Raw genomic sequence first — 18,785 nt, forward strand, 5'->3', positions numbered from 1 at the left:
GTACTCACAGTTGATTTCACAGATGCCTTATAATGTCCTCTGCGAAGAAGCTGGCGAAGTACTTTACTGGCAAAATAGAAGCCATTTATTCTAAATTTGTCTCTAATACCACAGATTTCAGTCTTGGCAATCACTCCAGTACTACCCTGCCCCTGCTCCACCTTTTGCCCCAGACACACCTCAATGAGCAACGTACCCTGTGCAACAAAGTCAAATCGGGCTCACCCGCTGATCCTCTTAAACAAGACATGTTTTTAAATCTCCAAGACTGTCTCCTTCCACCTTCCTTGGAACTGATTAATCTCTCCTTGTCATCAGCAATCGTGCAGAGTCACTGGAAGCATGCTGAGGTTATTCCCCTTTTTAAAAAAACTGCCCTGGATGCTTCAAAACCTGAGAATTTGTTCCCTCTCTCTCTTCTGCCTTTCCTTACCAAGGTCACTAAGACACATATCATTGCTGTTTTAACAAATGGTATTTAAACAAAGTTTTTAGAATACAATCAGATTCTGGACAGCTCTTGGAAAGGTTTCAGGCCATTATACAGTACCGAGTCGGCGCTCCTTCCGGTTACTGAGCAACTCTGCAGCATTTTAGACGAGGGCAGACCTTGATCTTGCTTGAGCTAAGTGTCATTTTCAACACTGTGTACCACAACATTTTTCTCTGGAGATTCAAAAGGGGGTGGTGATGGACGGAGCATCTGAACCAATCAAACACTCATACCCAGTCAACAGATCTGGGTTTAATCCTTCAGGAGATTGGCATACACAGTCCTGGGTTAGCCTGGTTCTCCTACTATTTCTCTGACTGCTCTTTTCAGTTTATTTCACTCCCTTACAGCTCTCACTTTCACACTCAGCGCCATGGTGTTCCCCAGGGTTTCTCCCTGAGACCCACTTTGTTTAATATATATATTCAACCTTTGGGTCAGGTAATGAAATCCCTGGGGCTTTCGCTGGTGTCCTATGCGGATGAAACTCAGCTTGTGCTTTCCTTTTACGGACAACCCCTAATCAGACATGGCTTATTTCCAATGGGGTAAGCTGGCTATTAAAGAGTGGATAGAGGCTAACTGTCTGCAACTGAATACTAGTAAAACTGAGATTCTCCTTCTGGGGAAACATACCCACTCCTTTAGTGACCACTTGTGGCCTACCACTCTGTGTCTCCTTCCTTGTACTGTCTGTAGTCAAAAACCTAGGTGTTTGGATGAGCAATGCTTTAACTTTTGAAGCACAGGCAAAATCAGTGGTAGGCACATGCTTTGGACTTATGCATGGGCTCAGACCCATTCTTGGATTTTTTCACCCTCCTAACCGACAAGAAATCACTCAGGCAGCTATCCTTTCCCTCCTAGACTATTGCAATATCCTCCACCTGGGAACCAATAAGGCTTTGATTTGCAGACCACAGCTGGCTCAAACCTTCATGGCCAGGCTGCTGTTCTCGCTTCCAAAGAGCTGTCCTGTCGCCAGTCTTATTCACAAAATGCATTGGCTCCCTGTGAAGAAGTGCATGTATTTTAAAACCTGCTGCACCACTCATAAGATCTTTTTTCCCATGCCCCCCACATTCTGTCTAACCTAGTGTCCCCGTAAAAAGCCTTCTTGGGCACTGTGATCAGCCAATCACGATTTGGCCTCTGTTCCTTGTGCTAGGAGAGTCTGTGCGTGGGCGGATCTTTCCGTGCTCTCTTTGTCTATCAGAAGTGTCCAGAACCATTGGACTTTCAGGAAAATCCTGAAGACATAGATATTCTCTTTTAAGCTGCTCCTGTGGCTCTTAGTGATAGGACGATTTTGGTATTGCTCTTAGCGCGGGGGCACCCCGTTGATAGGGCAGCTATGCACTGTACAAATCTTTTAACATTAACATACCCTGGTCTATGAGATATCTTTCTTTATTTAAAAATTGTGATTCATCAAGTGTGGATTAAGTCATTCTCTACCAAGTACAGCTTTATTCTGAAGCCCCACATCTCTGATATAGCTAAACAATTTTCTTTCTCACTTAGACTAACTTTGCTTTAAATGTGTTCAGGAGAAGGAATATACAGGTTACACCTCAGGAATACGCAAGCAATAGATTTTTTTTTTTATTCAACAGATTTCATTAAAATAAATGTGGTATTTGAAAAGTATTGGGTACAGGGCCAATTAACATTGCCCCCATTTTCAATTTCTTTGTTTGCACTGACATCTCTGTGACCAACTATCAGACTACAGGCACCAAATGGTTAGGACAAGAAAATGGCAACTTTCTAAAAGTGGCATTTTCAGAATTGTGACTTAAAATCCAACATTACTATTAAAGAGGGCTTTTAATTGCAATTCATTAGACACCAAACTCAACTTGTCTACTTGCTCCCAATTGATAGTTATCACTTACTAAATGTAATAAGGAAACCCTCTGATGTCACATGGGATAGGTAGGCCTTGCAATAGTGAAAAATGAATTCAAGAGTTTTTCACTACTAGGACATGTAACATTTAAAAGTACATATCCAGTGTTTTAAATGCACTGCACCCTGTCCTTTGTTGTCTTACTTGTATTAAAAAAATAGGCTTGGGCCTTGCAAATGTTTTATTTTTCCAGATGGAAATGATAGTGTAAAACTGACCCAACAGGCTGCAATGGCAGGCCTGAGACATGTTTTACAGGGCAACTTAAGTGGGTGGCACAATCATTGCTGCAGGCCAACAAGTAACATTTCACTCACGTGCCCAGGGTAAGAGGATTCCACTCGAATGGTACATTTACTAGTACATGATTTACAAATAAATTAAGTGTGCCAATTGGGTATAAGCTAATTCCACCATGTGTAGGGGAGAGAGCACAAACACTTTGGCACTGGTTACCAGTGGTGAAGTGCACAGAGTCCTGAGGCCAACAAAAACAAGATCAGCAAAAATAGGAGGGGTGAAGGCAAAATGTTTAGTGGAACACAACCCTAAGACTGACAGCTCTAACAATGAGGCTGGCTGTGAGACTGTGAGAATGACCAGTACACGTTTTGTCTGCTTTACAGCCACCAACAAAGAAGGAACTGGTGCTCTTTAGTAGAAATGCAACCATTTTAATCAGCAGAACACTTTTTGTGACTGTCAGGGAGCCAAAACTAAAACAGGCTTACCTATCTTTCCAGGTGGGAGTGTGGGTTCCTGGATGCTTAACACATGTGGCTTCTTCACACTTGCATGGACAGAGATCCAGAGTAGGTACCTGGACACCTACCCTGCCACTTGCCTATGGCTCCCAGTTCCTGCTTACTCCAGAATGATAATGTGGCACTGCTGCTACATGGGTTTTCCCATTGGGGTGTTCCTGCCCGGGTTTTTCCACTCACCATTCTTCCCACCAACAGGAGATCCGCCCACTCCATGACCAACTTAATACAGGCCACAGTGCCAAAGGTAAGCCCTTGTGTGCCTGGACTGCGCCCAGTGCCATGAGCCCTGGCCTTCCTGCCCCCGAAGATACACTCTATACCCTCATCCCCGGATGCCACAACAAACACTCCCACTGTGCTGACCCACGCTCCTTGGTAGGACCTTTCAGCTGCACCCACAGCCACTTCACTTGCCCTGCACACACACCAGCCCCACCCCAAACACACCACAGACACCACCTGAACAAAAACACCAACTCACCTGAGCCCTTCTCAATACACACTCACAATGCAAGCAATCCACCAAATTATGGGACCTCATTGCCACCCTCACACCCAACATCGTCTCCCTCACAAAGACCTGGCTCAACCCTGTTTCCGACCCAGACATTGTCACAGCAATCCCCGATGGATATAAAATCACTCACCAGGATTACACCAACAAGCCGGGAGGAGGAACAGCCATCATCCACCAGGAGACCATACAGTGCTCCACCAACACAGGCAACACCATGGAGCATCTCAACTTCAAGCTCAACACAGACAACAAGACAAACATTAGAGGCACCCTCGTATACTGACCCCTAGGCCCATGCTCCAGCTTCTTCAACTCCATCACAGACTTCATTGCCACCCCAGCCTTTTACTCCAAGCACTAAATCTTCCTTGGTGACCTAAATTCCCACATCAATTACCCAATGACAACAACACCGCACACCTCCTTGAAAGTATGAGCAGGACACAAGCTGGACCTCATTTTCACCTCCAGCAGCCGTCTCAAATACAGCCATGTCACAGAACTCATATAGACTGTTCACTCCATCACCAGTACAGCATTTCTAGCCCCTGCACCGCCACCCCCAAGACGACTAGCGTCCCTCACAACAGGTGGAACAAAATCTCAGAGACCACTTGGACAGATGCCCTCAACACCTCCAATTCCGCTACTGCCACCAACCTCAAACGGAAAGTGGAGAACTTCAACACCTGGCTCACCAATTGCTCTGACAGCACTGTCAACATCAATAGCTGCATCCAGAGAGATTCCTCCAAAAAGTCCATCTGGTACACCCAAGAACTCAGAACAGCGAACCGAGACAGCAAACAGCTGGAGAGGAGATGGCGGGCCAGCAAGGATACCTCTTACAGGGCAGCCTTCAAGACCTCCCTCAACCTCTCCCACTGTCTGCTGAGGGCAACAAAGAAGACAGCCCAAGTTGGACTCATCGAAAACAGCACCAACAATACCAAGGAACTTTTCAATATCATTAAGAAATTCTCCAACATGGCTGCCTGTAAAAACAAAATCACACTCTCACAGGTGCTTTGCAACAACCATGCTGACTTCTTCCACGACAAGATTGCAACCATATACAGAAACTTCAAACCCCAACTCACACCTGTGGACTTCCTCGATAGATATGCCACCACCGCAACCGACATGAACTACATACTGACCACCTGGAACCTCCTCTCCACCCAGGATACCACCTCCACTATGAAATCCATCCAATCTGGAGCTCCCAAAGACCCATGCCCACACCACATCTTCAACATTGGAAACCAAAGGATTGGCCAAAGCTCACTACCCTGCTCAACACCTCTATCACCACCACAACAGGTTTCCATGCCTGAAAGAACACACCCAAGTTCGACTACTACTCAAAAAACCCTCTGCAAACCCCAGTGAACTCAAAAACTACTGACCAATATCCTTGATCCCGTTCCCAGTGAAGGTACTGGGTAAGATTATCAATAAGCAACTTAAGACACACCTGGAGCGGAACCAGCTACTCAACGCCTCCCAATCCGACTTCAACAGCAATCACAGCACTAAAACCGCCCTGATCGTAGCAATCAACAGCATCCAAACCCTCTTCAACTGAGGAAAAACAGCAGCTCTGATCCTTCTTGAACTCTTGGCAGCCTTTGACACTGTATTCTACCATTCACTGATCTCAAGGCTCCACCACATCGGCATCCAAGGGTTACGTGCTCAGATGGATCACTTCCTTTCTTTCCAGAAAAGCCCAGAGGACCCATTTCCGACCTTTCACCTCTGAATCAAAGAAGATCACCTGCGGCTTCCCCAGGGCTCATCCTTCAGCCCCATGCTCTTCAGTACACATACGAGCCCACTGGCTAACATTCTCAGATCCCACTGTCTCAAAATATTTTCCTTATTTGTGGCAATAATAAAGGTTTTTGTCCTCCATCAACCCTCAGCAGAAAAGGGGACTACATCCTTCATGCAGTAGTGCGCAGGAGGCCCCTTTTCAGATTGGTCAAAAAAGGGGCGGGCCTGGTATGATGTCTCAGCACTCCAGCTGTGGGGACCTATTTGTGGCAACATTAAGGGTTCTTGGCCCCTAACAACCCTCAGCAGCCAAGGGGACTACATCCTCCAACCAGTAGTGCACAGGAGGCTCCTTTGCAGAGTGGTTGAAAAGGGGACGGGGCCTCCGATGACATATCAGTAATCCAGCTGCAAGGTACTTACTTGGGGCAACAATAGGGGTTCTTGGCCACCAACGCCACTCAGCAGCCAAGGGGACATTATCCTCCAAACAGCAGTGCACCAGGAGACCACTTTGCAGAGAGGTTGACAAAGGGGCTGGCCTCTGATAAAGTCTAAGCAATCCCACTGTTGGAGACTTACTTGTGGCAACAATAGGGGTTTGTGGCCCCCAACGAGCCTCAGCAGCGAAGGCCACTTCATCCCCCAACCAGTAGTAGGGGCTGTGCTATGCATTTTCATTGTTTGTGTCAAGTCAAGTCAAGTCAGAGAATTTATATAGCGCACTACATACCCATAGGGTCTCAAGGCGCTTGAGGAGGGGTGGGGAATTACTTGTCAAATATCCACGTTTTAAGTTGCTTTCTGAATGCTAGGTGGTTCTGGGTAAGTCGAAGGTAAGTGGGAAGTGAGTTCCAGGTTTTAGCTGCCAGGTAGGAGAAGGATCTACCTCCCATGGTGGTTTTGTTGATGCGAGGTACAGTGGCAAGGGCTTGGTTGGATGATCGTAGCTGGCGGGAGGGGGTGTAGAAGGACAGTCGTGTGTTGAGGCATTCTGGTCCGATTTCGTAGAGTGCTTTGTGTGCGTGGGTTAGGAGCCGGAAAGTGATCCTCTTATTGACGGGAAGCCAGTGGAGGTTTTTCAGGTGACCAGAGATATGTTCTTTACGCGGATGTCTAATATGAGCCTGGCTGAGGCGTTTTGGATCCGTTGGAGTTTTTTCTGGAGTTTAGCGGTAGTACCTGCGTAGAGGGTATTTCCATAGTCCAGTCGGCTCGTGACCAGAGCGTGGGTGACCGTTTTCCTAGTTTCGGTGGGGATCCAACGAAATGTTTTTTTGAGCATGCGAAGAATGTTGAAGCAGGATGAGGAGACGGCGTTGACTTGTCTGTTCATTGAAAGTGAGGAATCCAGGATGACGCCCAGGTTACGAGCGTGGTCTGTCGGGATGGGTGCTTTTCCAAGGGCTTCTGGCCACCAAGAGTCGTCCCATGCAGAGGGGGAGGTACCTAAGATGAGGACTTCTGTTTTTTCCGAGTTCAGTTTCAGACGGCTGTGTTTCATCCATTCGGCTACTTCTTTCATTCCTTCGTGTAGGTTAGTTTTGGCGGAGCTAGGGTCATTGGTGAGTGATAGGATCAGTTGAGTGTCATCCGCGTAGGAGATGATGTTGAGGTTGTGTTGGCGGGTGATGGCCGCGAGGGGGCTCATGTATACGTTGAAAAGGGTGGGGCTGAGTGAGGATCCTTGTGGTACGCCGCAGATGACTTCAGTGGCCTCTGACTTGAATGGTGGAAGGCGGACTCTCTGGGTTCTTCCGGTGAGGAACGAGGTGATCCATTCTAGTGCTTTTCCTTGGATTCCGATGTTTCTGAGGCGCTGTAGAAGGGTGCCAAGACAGACTGTGTCAAAGGCTGCGGAGAGGTCGAGGAGGATGAGGGCGACTGTGTCTCCATTGTCCAATAGAGTTCGAATGTCGTCTGTTGCTGCGATGAGGGCGGTCTCAGTGCTGTGTTTTGCTCGGAAGCCGGACTGTGAGGAGTCGAGGGATTTGTTGGCTTCGAGGAAGGCGGCGAGCTGGTTGTTGACAGCTTTCTCGATGACTTTGGCCGGGAATGGAAGAAGCGAGATGGGGCGGTAATTTTTGAGTTCGGTGGGGTCCGCTGTGGGTTTTTTCAGAAGGGCGCTGAGTTCAGCGTGTTTCCAGCTTTCCGGGAAGGTGGCGGAGTTGAAGGAGCAGTTGATGACGTCTCGGAGGTGCGGTGCTATGATGGAGTCTGCTTTGTTGAAGATGTGGTGAGGGCATGGGTCTGTGGGGGATCCTGAGTGGATGGAGTTCATCAGGCGGATGGTGTCCTCAGTGGAGATTGGGTTCCAGTCATTAAGGATGTTCAAGGGGGGTGAAGGTCCAGCAGATGGTTATGTGGGTTGGTCTCCGGGTTGGTCGTCGAAGCTGTTGTGGATGTCTGCAATTTTGTTGTGGAAGAATGAAGCTAGGGAGTCGCAGAGGGTTTGAGAGGGGGTGATGTCGTTAGAGTTGGCCGATGGATTGGTAAATTCCTTGACGATGTTGAAAAGTTCCTTGCTGTTGTGGGCGTTGTTATCTAGTCGGTCCTTGAAGGCGGTTTTCTTGGCCTTTCGGATCAGTTGGTGGTGTATGCGGGTGGCGTTTTTGAAGGCGTCCTTGGTGCCGGTGGTTGGGTCTTTTTTCCAGGCCTTCTCAAGGGAGCGGCAGAGTTTCTTGGATTTCTTAAGATCATCCTATTAAAAGGTGCGCCCGGTGAAAACAATGAAAGTGCATCCTATGATGGTGAATGTGCCCCCCGCGGGCAGTGTGCATTCATATGAAAATATGGAGCGGCTGCTTGCAGCTGCTCCGTGTTTTCACAGTGCAGGCGGCACCTGCTTGTACTTTTACAGGGGATTAGAGATCCCCTTCAGTGACTGCACCAGCCTACAAGGGGATTTACTCCTGTGGGCCCCCTGAGAGCTGCTCTGCCTCTTAGCTAGTGTTGGTAATACAGTGTGGGCGCAAAGGCAAAGAAATCTCTTCATTTGCATAGGGCATGCCCCCATGAAATTGAGGGAATGCCCCCAGATGTAGCGCTAGCGCTTTAAGTGCACCAGCGCTATTGGTATTACTGCAGAGGACACGCAAGCGTCTGCGTCCCCATCTGTAATACCAAAGTTCCCAAGGGGCACAAAAGTGGGCACTTACTGTAATATGGCCCATGGTGGACCCTTTGCAGAGTGGTTGAGAAAGGGGGCGCGGCCCCTGAAAACATTTCAGCAATCCCACTCTGGGGAACTTACTTGCGGCAACAATAGAGGTTTTTGGCCCCAACATCCTCAGCAGCCACAGGGACTTCACTAGTGAGACCATCAATACTCTGCCTCCTCACAGACCTCTGTGGAATTTGCCGGAGTTTTTTGACGACTCCGCAGATTGCAGCACAGCCAGCTCTGCCCAGGCCTAACCCTCACCTCACTTCCAGAATTCCGAATGGCCCTCAAGACCTGGCTGTTCGAATAAGCCTCCGGGACCTACACAAGCCTAGCTACCCAATCGAATGACTAGCAGCACTTTATAAATCCTGATTTATTGACTAATCCAACATAATCTAGAAAAGCATAACTGAATTATCTGCAAGGAGATTCTCGGCCTTCTATGTAAACATTCCACAGGCCAGACGGCACAATAGAAGCATTTTAAGTCTCTCGGCAATAAACTTGATTATTATTCGGCTGGATGACTGCCCACCTCAAGGGATAATAACAGCTCTTGTCAAGGTGAACTCTCAAAGTCATTAAATTAACCTGAGATTAGAACCTCAGTAGGTATGGCACAGAGTAGGCAGGCTACACTTAGGGCAATGTGTGACGTATGTATGCAATAGCAAAATAATAATAAACATCAAACAATAAAAATCCAAAACATTTTACAAAAAGAGAGTAAAATGTGATGAACAAAATGACCCCAAAAAAACTACAATCCCTAGAAGAAGATATGAATTTTCAAAGATTTAAGACAAAATAATACCAAAAAGTGCAATGTATAATGGTAGTCCATGGAAGCAGTAAACCGGGAACATAGTGCATTTTGGGGCCAACTACAATGGAGCCCTGTCAGATACACCAAGTAGATTGGTCCATGTGAAAGTTTGGAAGTGAAAATGTTTTTATAAAAATTCCAGATGCAGAACTTTGCCACTTCTCTGAAGAAATGTTTTAAAATGTCATCTGAGTTTTAGACCAAAGAGACTTGTCACTTTTTGAGAAGAGGAATCATCCTTTAGCGGGCCACTGCTGAAATAGTAGCTGCCGCCAAGGAATCAAAGGCTGGATACTTGAAGCAGATTGGTCCGTAGGAAGCGTAGGCTAAGCAAGTGGCCCGGGTTTGGATGTGGTTCATACAACATGTTCAAGGTCCAATGGATACAGCACAATCATGTGTGGTACATGGAACACCTGGCAATCTGGAAGGTTATCCAAGACTCCTGAAGGAAACCCATGTTAGTACACTGCCTTTCACCTTGCAGGAAGAGCAGGTGCAAACTAATCAATGGAATCACTTAACAGGAAACAAATGTTTCATTTTGTCTGAAGGTGCACAAGGGAAAACACTCCATATCATAGTAATTGTTCGCTATTCACAAAGGTATTTTATAAGTAGTATCTGTGCGACTGTGAAGTCTCCGCACATAAAAGGATAGGAGAGTCCTATCTTTTTATGTGTGGATGCTGCGCAGTTGTAAAGATATTATCCATAAATTACCTTTGTGAATAGCAAACAAGTGTAAACTTATACAAAAGTAATCAGGCCCTAATATCTTGATTACACAACATAGCAGTTTCCTGAAACTTTAGTATTACAGGAAATAACATGTTTAAATATTGTTTGCTGAATACTTACTGAATTTAGAGTGCTAGAAATGATGAAGATCAGGATCAGAGGAAAAGTGCCACGCGCAGAGGTCAGCACAGCAAAAAACACAGGCTTTAATCTTGTGGAAAGCAGGATTTAGGAGCGACTGTGTGATCTTGGATGTGATTGTATAAAAGAAGAATGGAGCCGGAGTCTTATTGCTTCCCAAAGTTGTCCGTGGTTGGTGATAGTTGGAGGCTCAGTGAGCAGCCACAATCTCGTAGGAGGAGCTTCAGGTTGGAACTTTGACTTCCCATTATATTAAATTTGATGGTAAAAGAAAATTGCGCCCAGATTTATTGGGCCCTTTTGTATAAGCAAGGTGGTTAAACCTATGGCTCTGAAACTGACAATGCCAGAAACATTGATAATTCACCCGTATTTCATGTTTCTTTATTAAAAACATTTAAGAAGGATACTCTAACTGAAAAACCACCAGGTCCTATATTCCAAGACTCTGAAATTAAATAATAGCTACAGGCTATCCGGGACTCAGAAATGGAAAGAAACTGCAATATGTGTTAAAATAGAAGCATTATGGTATAGAAGAAAATCCTTAGGAGTGAGCACAGAATATTTATGCCCAAGAAGAAATAAAGAAAATCAATGAAGAGAGTCCAAAAAAGCCTAAATAAGAGCCTATAGAGGGAACTACTGCCATGATCACATTTGTCAGGGACTTTAGTGCTTCAGGAAATAATAAGTTTAAGAGGTGATTGCTGAATACGTACCACAATAGGAGTGCTGATTAGGATGACGATCGGGTAAAAGGTGGCATGCCCAGTGGTAAACGCTGCAACAAAACAAAACTAACTTGAATCTGATGGGAAGCAGACTTTCGGAACCAGTGGCCATCTTAAATGCTATTGTATAAAAGGAGAATGAGTCGGAATGGTGTTGCTTCTCAAAGCAGCCTGTGGTTCGCAGTTGTGGGAGGATCCTTGTGGAGTAGAGTTGATACTTTGGCTTACTGCTTTGTGCATTATCTTGCGCATTCGGATTGTAGTTATCGGTTACAATTTCAATGCCTTGTACGCTTGCAAATATACTTGAACACTATTTTTATCACATTTTTGGCTTTGCATGCACCTTCTTTTTTCGCACTTGGTGCCTCTTTGGTCTTACTGATCCAGCGCTCCTATAGAAAAATTGTCTCACAAACGCTACCTACACCTCAATACTCACCATTATTTATAAAACACTCAAACAGGCCCATAACACCATCGAGACAATTATTGAGCAACTGAATCATGTGGTTTGATTTATACACTATACACATTTATATTTACACTAATATATACAACTGCAGTTTATTTCTCATCATTATGATATAAAACGATTTTTCATTTAAATCAAACCATTATGGTTGATGGATCAACTAGTGTAAACTAGACCATGAATAAACAAGCCCAGCTTCTCATTTAAATCTAATTTTATTAGCTTTATTTATTCATAAGGAAAGAACATTTAAAGTTTCAAATATCTTTATTTCATAAGCAAATAGGAATTAGCAGCATTTTTATTATGGAGATGAAATTAGAACTGACATTTCAAAGTTAGCTCAGCATTATGAAGAATTAGCAAATAAATTTTTAATTCCTCGTGCCTATTTCCCTGACTAAATCTCTCTTTACCTAGAAAGGAAAGATTCATAGATTCATAAAGTCAGCTATCCTTACGTGCGCCAAAGGTCCATCAGCATAACGAACACCATTCAGCAATCGGAAAGTAAGAGCTTTTTCTCCACTCGTGGTGTCACAATTTATACCTTTTTCTCTAGCTAAACTTTTTACGTTTCACATTCCTTCAGTGGAATCCAGATTTCCGATTGGCTGAAACCTGTCAGTCCATCACTAGCTCATCTCTGAATTTTGACCAAGCTCAGGCTTTACATAAGCCCCATTGTCTTTTCCTTTCGTGACATTCGGCTTACTTTAGATTGTTATTTTCACTCGAGTTCAGAACATTACTTCCTAATCTTGGCAGACACTTTCTTCCTGTCCTTGAGCCTTTTTTTCCGAGAGCACGTTTTATTCAAGCAAAAAGTCTTTTTCTTTTATTAATAATGTTCTATGCAGCAAAAATCAAATGCAAGGCTCCACTCTGGACAAGGTTTCTTTCACGTCTGCATCTCTGTCAGCCATATTTTTCCAGAGCCAACTTTAGGCCTCACTTCGAAAACTATTACTTAAACAAACACAAGACAATAATTAATTAAAGAATTGAGACCCATTCTGTTTCCCTCCCCCTTTGCTAATTAACACGGTTAATTATGTTACCTAGCATAGCACACAAAGGAGCATCATATGTACGTATCCTTTTCGAATCAGGAACGCTTGTATCACAAAAGACACAACAAAAGCACATAAAATAAGCACATGCCATTATTTAAAACTGCCGCATTTAATATTGACACAAACAATAGACAAGGTTAGTTTATTATTTTCTTCTTCGCGTATGCAACATAAAGCACATCAGTTATTCCTGTGTGTAATGTTTGCAATTTTAAACTAAGTTGAATTGATACTTTTCACCACATGCTTATTAGTCAAGTTATATATTATGGGAGATTAACTTCACAGGTTAGAACAAAATTTTGCTCTTCACCCTGCTCCATCAACTCCCTCATCTTGTGATTTCAAAATCACCAAACAATACCCAAAAATTTATAAACTTTTATCCCACGAACATTTTTGGATATTTGGAGGGGTATTTATAAAGCGCGGCGTTCGCTCCGGAAGGAGCATCATGGCGCTGAAAGTCCTTGAGGCCAGGTCGCAGAGTGGTAGGGGGGAGGCTAGATGGAAGCTTTGGAACATGTTTTGGACTTTCTTAATATTAGTATATCTAAACTTTAGATTCATCCTCTGATCTTCTACAATTCTCATAATGAGCTTTTCGAAACTCTTCTAATTCTATTTCCTTTTCATCTCTCAGTTTATAAATTCTCTTTCTTTCTGTCACATATTTTCTTCTCTTGTGTAACATGCAACTAATTTTTAACAAAAGTATCACTAAAACTATTATTACTAAAGGGAAAACTATTTTGCCAACAATTGAAGTACCAATCTCTTGAAACCAGTGTTTGATTGCTGCAAATCTTTTGCTTAAACGTTCTGAAAAACTCTCATCTTCTAAGGGTTCTATTTCTCAATGTAGTTCTGTAATATTTCTAATATATGTCTCTATGTTCTGGCTCTTCTCAGGTATGTACGTGCAACAGTGTTGAACATGTAAGATCCCACAAACTCCTCCCTCCTTAGCCAGCAGGATGTCTAGCGCAAGACGGTCCTGCAATACCATGTGTCTCATGGCGACAAGTTCAGTATTCACTAATTGAAAACCACTTGCAGTATATGTTGACAATCTGTCAACAATTGTGGACAATTTTCTGATTTTACCTGCATTCAGGGTAATTCCTACCATAGGTATTAACGCACCAAATATGTCTCCCAAAATTTCTGAAAAACTTTCTCTTTTAAATCTGTTCACATGGCTGCTAATTTCAAAAGAACCATCTGCATTTCTATCTACATGAAAAAAATGTGGAAAAACTAAACCTAAAGAACATGTCCCGTACCAGTGGTCGGGAAGACTGTAATAGGCTTTATTCCCACAAACAAAATAAATTCCAGGAAAAATTGGATCTTTGCCTCCTTTAAATCCCCATCCCCCTATAATTTGATAAGTATCTTCACATTGACTTGCCCCAACAAAATAATTATCGTACAGGGTATTATCTCTTATACAAAATTTACCACTAACAGGTTCATCTATATGAATTGCAACATTTATATTTCTACCATTGAGTTTTTCATCCTCAAACTGCCAAAACTTTGATTTGGTCTGTTTTGTCATCTCATTACGCTTATAAATTGCCCTTCTCTCTTCCACCATATTTAAGAATGTTTTCTCCTCTGCTCTCAATTTACATGTTAAATTATTTCTGTAAGCATACTCATATGTGAGTTCATTAGATGTCAGGAAAAGTTCCCTCATCTGTTTAGCAGGTCTCACTTTATTCAGGTTATCTACAACTTTTAGATTTGCAAAAATGTCATCAAAGTCTGAATAATAGTATTCCAGACGACCAGTTTTATAAAACAAACTTGTTATTACACTACAGGTTATTCCATAAGTAAGAGGAAGCATATTATATTTGACTCCTTCAGACACAGAAGTAGGTAATTTCACGCCAACATAACAATCTTTTGCATTTATCACTTTAATATATTCAGATAAAAGTCTTGAGAAAGTATTACTAGAAAAATCTCCAATAGATCTCTCTTGGTGAATCTCTGGTTTATGAACAATATTTCTATAAGTATCAGTTTTCTCAGATTTAACCACAACTTTACTTGTCATGTTAGCTTTATACGTTTCTTTATCTACACCAAAAGGAAAAATAACAGCTAAAATTAACCAGACTAAAATATTCAACATTACGCATATTGAAGACAATTTGCAACATCTTTTGAGAATTGAGCTTCTCGAATTTTCATTAGTATAAGAATAAGGCATCTTTTACTCTTTAGAATAACAGCTAAATAAAAAATAAAAATTGAAAAATTGAAAAATTACTAAATATACCCCTCACTTTTTTATTTTATTTATTTTTTATAACCCTAAAAACTTTTCTTCGACCTTATGTCATACATCAGATGTGTTTTTCAGCTAACACAATTTCTTCGACCTTGTGTCTCCTAACACAATTTCTTCAACCTTGTGTCAATTAATCAATATGTTTAATCGTTGTCACTTGCATCATCAAAATCTTCCTGGCTGCTATTAACCTCAACTACTGGTGGGATTATTATGTAGGCCCACTCTGGCAATTTACATTTCTGGTTTGGTTTTAATGTTCTCTTTGCTCTACTGCTTATCACTTCTATTGCTGATCCATCCCTTAACTAGCGCCAAGACGCCCACGGGTATTCGCCGCGCTCTACAAATGTCAATAAATAAATAAATAAATAAATATATTTTTCCCTGTTTGTTTTTTCTTATTCAAGTCTTCTTCTTTTTGACTTGAAATCTCATTAACCTGCTCTTTTGCTTTATTCACTAATTTAAATTTTATGCTTCCAATTTCTTTTGGCTAATTATCTCCTTTTCTTGTTAGCTTCTTTTTTGGCTCTTTCAAATTATATTCGACTCTACAAGCTCTTTTTCTTGTTTTCTTTAATTTGGTTTCATCTTCACTGTCATCTGTTTCATTTTCTGTGTTTTCAGCTGATTCATTAATGATCAATTTCTCTGAGTCAGATTCTTCATCAGATTCAGATACTTCTTTACTCGGCAGTTTCACTTTGTTAGGAAAATCATTCTTATAGCTGGTACTTGGAATTTCTTCTTCTTCTTCAACTATTTCCAGTCCACCAGTTTCAGAATTACTGTTCCTTCTTCCAAAATTTCTACACTGCTTTTCAATACTCTTCTGATCTTGTCTTAGACTCACTTCTTGATCAGTTTCTTTTTCTGCTTCTTGATCTAGCAGATTTTCATTTTCTTTTTCAGAATCTTGTATTTCAATCTCTTCATTCAAAGCTTCATTCGCATTTGAATCTTCAAGATGTCGACTATCTTGTCGATCTTCAGGATCTGGATTTTCATCAGGCTCTTCTTCTGAATCTGAATCAGCTGTTGTATCACCGTCTTCGTCAGGATTATCAGGTTCTGGGACTTGAATGGTATGACTCGCATGAATCCACCTTTTTAATCCCCTACACTTTACTGCATTCGTTGTGACCAAAATCACCTGTCTTGCCTTTTGCCACCTTGGTACTAGGCAATTACTTCTTCGATGCACTTTTGTCCTCACCCAGTCTCCTGGGATCATGAGCTTGTTCTTTCTCTTTTGCGAGCACTGCAGTTCCTACATGATGTAACACAGAAGTCACCACGTCAGATAGATTCTTGCAGTACTCTAAAATGACGCTATCATTTATGCTTAGTAATTTGTCAACAGGAACAAATGCTTGCCTCATGACCCTGCCCATTATTATTTCATGAGGGCTTAAACCTGTTTTCTTATCTGGAATGTTTCTCAAACTCATCAATACAAGTGGTAGTGCATCTGTCCACTTCATTCCTGTTGCTAAACACATTTTTCCAATTCTATTTTTTATTGTACCATTCACTTGTTCAACAACACCTGAGGCCTCTGGCCTGTATGCACAATGTAGTTTCTGTTTAATGCCCAATGCTTGACAAATCAGTTTCAACAATCTGTTTTCAAAATGTGTGCCGCGATCTCTCTCGACCGTCACTGGGAAACCATACCTAGGTATGAATTCTCTCAGCAGCAGTTTTGCAACAGTACTTGAATCATTATGACGAGTAGGAAATGCTTCCACCCATCTTGAAAACAAACAAATAATCACCAAGACATATCTCAGTTTGTTGTGAGGTGGCATGTCAATGAAGTCAAGCTGTATTCTGGTAAAAGGACCTCCCTCCCGTCCTATGGTTCCCATGCTTACATATGTTTTTCTGTTTGGATTGATCTGCTGGCAAATCAAATATCTCTGACAAAATGATTCTGCAATTATTCTGAATTTTGGATTGTACCATGTTTGTCTAAATAGCCTAATCATGGAATCTCTGCCATTATGCCCTGGACCATGGTACATGCGTGCTATGTCTGAAATCATGCTGTTTGGCATCACTGGTCTGTCATCTTTGTAAACCCAAATCTCATCCTCTTCTCTTTGCCTACATCCTGCTTTCAGCCATGTGTCTTTTTCCTCATCATTTGCCTCATCTTGCAACTGTTTTACTCCCTGCCAAGTATCAACTACAGATAGTAGCATAAGCGAGTTCAAAACATGTTCATTTTCTTTTTCCCGATTAACTGCTGCATCATTTCTTGCGCAGAATTTTTCAATTTCATCAGCATATGAATTTCCCTTTGTTGTGTAATCCATTCCTCTTTGATGTGTTGTACATTTAACTACTGCAATTTTTTCTGGTAATTAAATCCCATCTATCAGTCTTTTAATAAGCATGGGCGAATTTTGCGAATCTCGCGTTTGCGAATTTTGCGGATTTGCGAACTCGCAATTCGCAAAATCCGCGAATTCTCGCGAATTTGCGGATTTTTTTTTTTTGTGTGTTCGCGCGGGTTTCTGCCAGTTCGCGAGGGTTTTGTACAATTTCGCAAACGCAAACTTACCTGTCGGGTCGCAAGCTTCGCGAACTTGTTCTTTCTACGTGTCCAGCCTGTTTGGGACACTCTTCTTCATCACTGCCACTCTCTGTCACCACTGCCACTCTCTGACTACTCATGCCACCCTCTGGCCCACCCATGCCACCCTCTGTTTCATCACAGCACCCTCTGGTTGTCCAGTCAGTGTACATTATTGTGGCAAAGCAAGCACACCTTCCCTGCCTCAAGTGACCTGAATTAATTTGGGGCTGATTAATGTGTCACAGAATATTTTTTTAGCTGGCACCTGCTTCCTTAGTGCTTCCTGATTAGTGATCTTTTGCACTTGCTAAGTGCTTTCATTGTTGCAAAATTAGTTACAACACCTGCCCTGGCCCAACTGACAATAATGAATTAGGGGCTGATTAATGGATTTGAACTTCCAGCCTGGCTCCTGCTTGTCTCCCTTAGCTGTAATTCAGGACCTTTGTGGCATATGTGTAACTATTCTGAGGTTCAGAGCAGGGTCACATAATAGTTGCAACTGGCAACTGAACTCTGGAGGGGCCCCTCAGGAAGCACTACAGGAAATGGCTACTAATGATGAGCCTGAACTTTTGAACCTGGTAAGTAGTTTCAGTTTTGCTCAGATCGTATTTCTGCAATTTTGCGCTTATTCGCGGGGCGCGAAGTTGTACTGGGAAGCCGCGAACTCACGCGAACAGTGCGAGCAAGCCATAAAATCTGCTGCTCGCGGATTTGCGGATTTTGCGGGAGATTCGCGAATCTCGCGGATTGCGAATTTACCGAAAATCCGCAAAATCCGCGAGCGAAACGGATTTTCCGCCCATGCTTATCTTTTAATCAATTTAGCATTCCTTATTGGAGATCCCGCAGAAGTTAAATTACCTCTTTGAGACCAGAGCTGGCCATAGTCATGAACTACGCCATACCCATACTGACTATCAGTCACTATGGTAACTCTTTGTCCTTTTCCCAAGTCACATGCTCGAATCAAAGCAACTAATTCTGCTACTTGAGCTGAACGAATTCCTTTGAGACTTGAAGCTTCAATCACATCCGCAACCGTGCACACTGAATATGCTGAGCGCAACACACATTCATCTGATCTCAGGCATGATCCATCAACAAACATAACCAAATCAGACTCCGGCAACGGGACATCCTTAATATCCTGCCTTGGTTTTGTGCAATATTCCAATACATCCAAGCATTCATGATCAACAATTTCACCTCTGATTTCTGTTTCAGAAGCATCAGGTAACAATGTGGAAGGATTCAGAT

This window comes from Lissotriton vulgaris, chromosome 2_1, assembly GCF_964263255.1.
Source record: "Lissotriton vulgaris chromosome 2_1, aLisVul1.2, whole genome shotgun sequence".
Lineage (NCBI taxonomy): Eukaryota > Metazoa > Chordata > Amphibia > Caudata > Salamandridae > Lissotriton > Lissotriton vulgaris.